The following is a 7,852-nucleotide window of genomic DNA, read 5'->3' as shown; positions in this document are numbered from 1 at the left end:
GAAATGTAAATACATGCTTGAAAAATGAGTTAAAATACCAATATCTTACTTGAATTACGTGCACAGTAACATAAAAGTAGTTTTTACCTCTCATTTTTACCATTTCATTCAAATTTGGGATTGTTGGAGCTCTGGAGGTGTTTTCCCCCTCAATTTTCATCAATTGATTCCTGGAGATTCGGTGGACTATTTTTGGCGCCATGTAGACTAGGTAGGAGCTAACCCTTAGCTCTTCGATTGCATTCTTTACTTTTCTGATTCTGAGCATGTTTTCCTATTTTTTTGGGCCTCAAGGGTTTGAACAATTCGTTCTCTCCCCATCGCACCTAGTACACATTGAAAGGTGTGATTCATACTGAGTTGGCCATTGGCCAATCAGTATGCATCCCACCTAGTACATAGCTAGGGTGTGATGGGCGCAAGGAGGAAAGTTTATGCACTGTTTTTTCATGGAAATTTTACCTGTTTTTGCCCAAATGAGGATCCTAATTCTTCCCTCGTTTGTTTTTTAGAGATTCATCGGATTAAGATGGTCATTACATGGTGTGAACATGAGCATGAAGAAGAGGATATGATTACCTTACATGATCCGGGTACGGTTACTGCATTGAGAAATTGTGGCTTGCTTAAGTTCTTCCGCATATCTAGCATGAGGCAACAGATCATTTTGTTGCAATATATTCTCGATGCATGGGATGCTACGAACCAAGTGTTCCCAATTAGAGGTAAATCCATCCCATTGATAGTTGAGGATATATATTTCTTGACCGGGTTGTCGAGGCGTGGTGCCCCTCTCTCACTATCAGGATCCGCCCGTGGGGGTGAATCCGTGAGGGATTACATTCACTGATTTTATAGAGATGGATCTCAGCCGAGCAGGGATGACAAGATCAGTATTCGAGATGTCACTGACTGGTCCTTGAGTACTATCTTATTAACCTTTGCTAGATTGGCTGGTAGCACAGCTCTTCACTTGGCCAACAGGTCATATATGCAGTATGCATGAAATGCCTTGAACCAAAGGTATTCAACTGGTGTGATGCAGTAATTTCGATGATAAAAGAATAGCTTACCAAGGTGAAGAATAAAAGATCCAAGAAATTTGGTTATGGTTCTATTCTGATCACTTTTTCCTTGGAGAAGATCCCACTGATGCAGCCACAGTACATTTCACTCGGACTGCCAACACCGACAGAACCACGGATGTAGAGACGGGTTGATCTTATGGCCAGAGATGCTAGTCAGTCGTAGATTTCATTCTCTGATGCCTTCTTTGAGTGGTTCAACCATTATCAGATGGTCATCGCTGAGTATCCATATGTTGGGATGGATTTCCGAGGTGACCCAGATTTAGTGCTGCCGACTGGAGAGCAGTGGGGTGTTATCAGTAAAAGATCTAACTATATCTCTGTTTATTGCTTTTATAATCTTCTTGTGTTTTTTAAATGTTGTCAAGACTAATCAAAACCATATATTTCTGCAGATATTGGACCAGTGTGACCAGCAGCGCACCCAAGGGTAGCAGCTGTTGTTCCAGCAAGAGAGGCTATAGAGAGGGCAGTCCTTTGCGATATGGACGTAGCCGAGACCCTTTAGTATTGTAGGATCAGATCTAGGGTCTCACCCTTGGTATTCAGGATGTGAGGACCGACAATTTACCTCTGAGATTACAATTCCATACCATTGGCATGTCGAGTTGATGGACTAGGCTCTTACGTATGATCACACAAGCGGTGACTTGTTATCACCAACACCATTAGTCTAGGGTGTTTCCTGCATTTTGAGTTTTTGGGTTGTATGACCTATTTTTGTCCTGGACATAGAACATTTTGTAAAAAACTATAAACAGTTATATATATTTTTGATTTTCGGAGCTTTATTTTGGTTAAGCTATATGATCTTGATGCTTCTGTTGATGAAATGATTTTTTTTATAAATGCTGAAAATGTCTATCTAACACATAATTTGCTAATGAATCAGTTAATGTGTTTAAGTTTCTGGAAATGTGTTGATATTGAATAGAATCAAACTGCCTTTCCAAAATCCTGACCCTTAGGAACATATGATAGATAGCTGGATTTCGAACGGAATAGATGCCAGTAAGCTATAGGATGACGAGTTGTGAGTCTAGCCTGACAACAAGTTGGTGTATTCCTTGTGCGATGGCATCAGAGAGAAGATCTATCAATGCACTATACTCAGTGATCTTTTTCGTTGACCGACCAATACATACCCCTCTGAAACTCACTAACTCACCGCTTGGATCAAAAATGGCCTAGGCTGCAGAAGATAGGTTTCGCATACTACGACTAGCTTTGTCGGTGTATCCAACAAATGATTCCAATAGGTTCGGCATCTGCAACAAATGAAAAGTGGATTACCTAACCAAAATGATCACTCTTGATGAAAACAAAAACATAACAAAAGCATATAAAGATATTACTACACTTAGTCAAGCATAGAAAAGCTTAAGGTACAACCCGTTTTGGGGTTGCAATAGTGGAATCCCATCACAATCTACTAGCTCATAGGCTCCTTTTGCTAAGACTAGCTTAAAAATGTAGGGACCCATCCACAATGATTGGAACTTACCTGCTCCCAATTTATCGGATTCCTGATCGTAAAGTAAGACCAGGTCACCTTCTGAGAAGACACGGGGTTTGAAATTTTTGTCAAACTGCGCCTTGACTCATTTATTATGGGCTTCGTTAGCCAAGGTGGTGTCACGACAAGTTTCATCCAATTGGATTAGTTCCAAGAAACGATCCTCTTCCTCTGAAGTTTGGGGGAGAAGGTCGACTACGAGCTTGAGAGATGAAATCTCACACTGAATCGGTAAGATTGCTTCCAGGCCATACACCAGCTGAAAGGGTGTAAATCTGATTGCATTTCTTACCGATGTCTTATATGCCCACATGGCCAAGTACAGGATTAGGTGCCAACTCCATTTGTGGATTCCAATCATCCTTTGCAGCATGCACTTCAGGTCTTTGTTGATAGCTTCAACTTGTCTATTAGCTTACGGATAATATGGAGTAGAACTGTCGTGGGACAGTCCTAATTTGGCAGCCAATTCAACCACATGTGATTGCGGAAATACGATCCATGATCTGTGACTATAGCTTGTGGAACACCAAATCTAGAGACTACATGATTGAAAAAGAAAAGAGCAGCCATTTCACTGCTGTTGTTTAATGAAGGCATCACCTTGGCCCATTTTGTAAAATAGTTAGCCAGGACTATGATATACCCATGCCCCTCGGCCAAGGTGGGGTTACATGTCATGAAATCTATGCCCCATTTGGTGAATGGCCCAACAAAAACTACTGGATGCAGAGGTGCGGGTGGTATTCTGGTTTTGCGGTCAAAGATTTGACAAGCATGGCAACTTCTGACTGCGATTATGCAATCTTTAAACATTGTTTGCCAGAAGTAACCTGCTCGTAAGATCTTTTGGGCTATAGCGTAACCAGATTGATGCCCCCCAAATGCGCCTAAATGGCAATCATTCAGGACTTTTTTAGCCTCCTCAAGGGTGAGGCACCTTCGTAGAACTGTATTGATACTGCGACGGTAAAGTGTATCACCGACGATCATGTAGACTTTTGCTTGGTATCGAGTACGTCGTTGTTTTGAGCGAGAGGTATTAGACCTGTATGCTTGGGTTTGGAGATAGATGATTGTATATCCATACCACGGATCACTCGACGATATCAGAAACAAAGATTCATCCATTATTGATGCTTTGGTTGTTGAATCATTGGATGATGATGGGAAGTCGCATAGTAACTCCACGAAAACTAGATATTTCTTTGATTTGGATTTTACGAATTCTAGATCAAACTCTTGCAAAATTGCTATCCATTTTGAATATTTGCCCCCTAGTAACTAACACGACAAAATGTAAGTCATAGGGTTGCAATTTGACAAAATGGTAGTTTTGCAAAAGAGGATATAGTGTTGAAATCTCTGTACTGCTTGAACAGCTACAAGAGCTATCTTTTCAACATAGGGGTACTTGCTTTCTATATCATTTAAGTTTCGACTTAAATAATAGACAGGATGTTCGATTCCATTGTCTTCTTGAACTAAACCATTGCTATGGTCGTATCTGCGCTAGCTAGATACAGGTTAAAGTCTTTTTTATAGTCAGGAGCGTACATTAATGATGATTTTATTAGGGATTCCTTTAGAGCATCAAAGGAAGCTTGCGCAAACTGATCCCAGTTAAAGGGCACTTCTTTTTTCAAAAGACACGTATAACCTTTAGCAAGTTCAGCGTAATTTGGAATGAACCTCCTCAGAAAGTTTTCTTTCCCTTGGAGTTTCTGAATCTGAAGCAAATTTGAAGTTGGAGGCATATCGATGATTGCTTGAACCTTACATGGGTTGAGTCGAATCCCATCCTTAGAAACTATGAAACCAAGTAAATGACCAGAACTGACATAAAACACACACTTGTATGGATTGAGTTGTATCTTCTAGTGTCAGCAACGTAGAAATATAGCTCTCAAATGCTGCGGATGGTCAGCCTGCTTTCCCGAATGAGCTAGTAGATCATTGAGATATGGTTGAACGATGTTCTTGATGTCGTGGAAGTCATAATTCATTACCCTATGAAAAGTTTCCCCTGCATTCTTTAAAATGAAAGGTAGTTTGCGGTACACGAAGGTGCCCCACAGACATATAAATGCAGTCTTTGACTAGTCCTGTGGACGAATATTTATTTGATTATACCCGGAAAATCCATCCATGAATGAAAAGATTTCGCATTTGGCACATTCATCAATTATCTGGTCAATGAAGGGTGTAGGGTAGTTGTCCTTTGGACAAGCTTGATTTACATCCCTGTAATCAATTCACACTCTAATCATTCCTTGCTTTTTCATCATAGGAACAATATTCGATACCCAATCAGTTAGAGGAACCGGGTAAATGAAATCAACACGTAAAAGTTTTTCAACTTCTACCTTGATGGCAGCGGTTTTCTTTGGGTGTACCTGCCGAAGCCATTGTTGTACCAGTTTGACATCTGGATACATATTGATTTCATGTTAAACTATGCTCGAGACAATGCCTGGCATTTCTTCATATGACCATGCAAAGACATCTTTGAATTCGTGAAAGAGAGCGCAATATATTTCCAGTTCTAAAGAAGAGCAAGATTTTCTGACATGAATATTCTCTACAACATTAGGTTTGGTCAAGATATTTATGGCGATAGTTTCTTCAATATTGGACACATTTCAGTTCGAATCCACCATATTTATAGTGTTTGATAGAAAATAAAAAATTGAAGGATGATTAAGGTTGCTGGAACAATATTCGTGGTAATCCAAAAGATGGGAATGATGGTGGTAATCTTCCCATGGTGCCTCTCATGTCATAATCGACTGAATGATTCCTCCATCTATAGAATGTACATGTGACCAAGGATCTGAAGAGGTGCCATATCCCTTAGACCTATCTATTTAAACACTCGATGAGCGTTGATATGGGTTTACCGCCTAGGCCAAGAAAATTGATTGTTACAATATTTCTATTGGGCATGGAGGCAATACCGTGCGATGATCCATGCTAGCAAAATTTTTGGAAATCTTCTTAATCCTTGTAGATATAGAAGATATCATGTTGCAGGTTTCCACATTGGCCACTTCCGCCAGATTTCTCGGAGGTGGTAGAGAAAAAGTACCCATTAAGGCAGGGTCTTTTAGGAGGCCTACTCCGACATTCTGAAGTGAATGAGAGTTTCCATGGATCATTGGAATGCTTCCCGTAACTTGTGAACTGTTGGGGAGGAAGGTTTGTTGATCAACGATTGTAATTCCTCCTTGGAAGGGAAATTCAATATTTCTAAAGTATGTTGACACAACAATAGCCATAGCATAAATCCAGGGCCTTCACAGTAGGATATTGTAATCGAGGTTTCCATTGATAATTTCAACGTCAATTTCTACTATTTCGCCCCCTAGTTCAACTTGCAAGTTACTTAAAATCCCGTACGGGGTGTATGTTCATCCATCGAATGCTTTTAATGTCGTTGATGATCTTGACAAGGGTGGTGAGCCTAAAGTTTTCTAGAAACTCATTGACATAATGCATGTAGATGCCTCCTCATCAATGATTGTTCGATGAACATTTTTGTTAAGGGCTTTCACTTGTACGAGGAAAGTGAGTTGAGTTGGTAACTGAGGTTCGTATCCTTTATGATTAAAGGCCACAAGATTAGAATCCGCTGGGTCAATCCCACCTATTTCTGATAATAGAGCCTGCTTTTGGGAGGGGAAATTTTGCAGTACTTCAAGTGTCGACATAGCGGATGGTGATTGAGCCAGATCCTCTACTATATTATAATTATGTGATGCTTGAGCACAAGGATTAAATGTCAATTTGTGTACTACTCCCTTTGGCGGCTTTATTGTTAGTTCATGAATGATGGGTGGCACAACTTTGGTTGAAGTTGTTGTCGAACTACTAGGTTGATCTGCAACCTTGTTGTTTGGCAGTTGTGGATTCCTGTAATCTTTATTCCTTTTCGATATCAAAGCATCATTTTGGTGCTTCGAAATGGAAAACATAAGAACTTGGGATGGGGAAGCATTGTCGCTAGCAACCAGATTGGTTTTTGGGTTTGGAAATGGATCAGTCAATACCGCTGAGGTTTTTGAACTCTTAAAGAACTTCTTAATCTTAGCTTTATGTGGACAATCTCTCGTCAATGGTCCTCATCACATATGTGACATGGCTGGCTAGGTTTCTTTTGCCCAGAAGGGTTTTCAGAAGATTTTTTAGGAGACGAATCATCTTGTTTCTTCTTTTTGTTTTTCCCTTTCTTATTGCCCCCTGGTTGCTTCAGTTCTTTGCCTTTATCGGTTGACATGGCATTAACCTCCGAGGTAGGAAGTTTGTCATTTTCCTTTTTACTAGAAACTACAAAGGCTTTACCAGATGGGGCCTTTGCAGTTTGTGTACTTGAGGTGCCAATCACTCCATCGCCGGCATGAGAGTCCTTGTTTCATTTAGGAGGGGGAGGAACAAAAAATTCTGGTCTAGGAGCGTTAGGAATTTTGTCATAGAGTGTGCCAGATTGGGTATAGATCAAGTCTAGATATTGTGCACGAGCAATGACTTGCTCTTCAGTGACAACTCCTCCCTTGGCCACATCTTCTGTAATAAAAGGTAAAAATGACTTAATAAACCATTCAGCTAGAAGTTGATCATGAACATATGTCTTTACCATTCGACGACGACATCACCACTCATGAATATGATCAGATATGTGAGTGGTTGTTTTCTGTTTAAAATTGGTAAGGAGCTCTGTTCCCATTTTGTACCTTATGGGTAACTGAAAATGGGTTAAAAATGTGGTGGCGAGGGTGCTAAAGTTATCGAATGAAGCTCTAAGCAATTCGATGTACCATTTCGCTGCCAGACTAGTTAACGTTCGCTAAAAAAGGCGAAGCATAATCAAATCATAATTGAGGGTGTTGGATGAACACCAAAGATGGAGGGTCATCACATGATTCAATGGATCTTCACCCAGATTTCCATTGAATTTAGGAATATCTGATGGAAGTTTATGAGGAATCCTGGCCACCAAGGGGCATAAGCAACTGGATCATTTGTTAGCCGATTCAGATCTGGTAATTCTAAAGTTGCTACAAAAGGAAACTGTTGATTCAAGTTTGGCAAAGCATACCCAGGATAAGATGGGATCGCCTGAGCAGTGGGTCTTTGCATACTAGCATAATGTATTTGATGCTGATAACTTTGATAAGGTTGATGGGCATAACCATTATAATATGATTGTGTTAGGGTCCCACCCTAACCCCCTTATTTATGTAGTAGGATC

Source organism: Pinus tabuliformis, chromosome 5_2 (assembly GCF_031772625.1).
Source record: "Pinus tabuliformis cultivar Carrire ecotype Pingquan chromosome 5_2, CPIR1, whole genome shotgun sequence".
In the NCBI taxonomy this organism is placed as follows: Eukaryota; Viridiplantae; Streptophyta; class Pinopsida; order Pinales; family Pinaceae; genus Pinus; species Pinus tabuliformis.
This window is presented reverse-complemented; position numbering follows the sequence as displayed.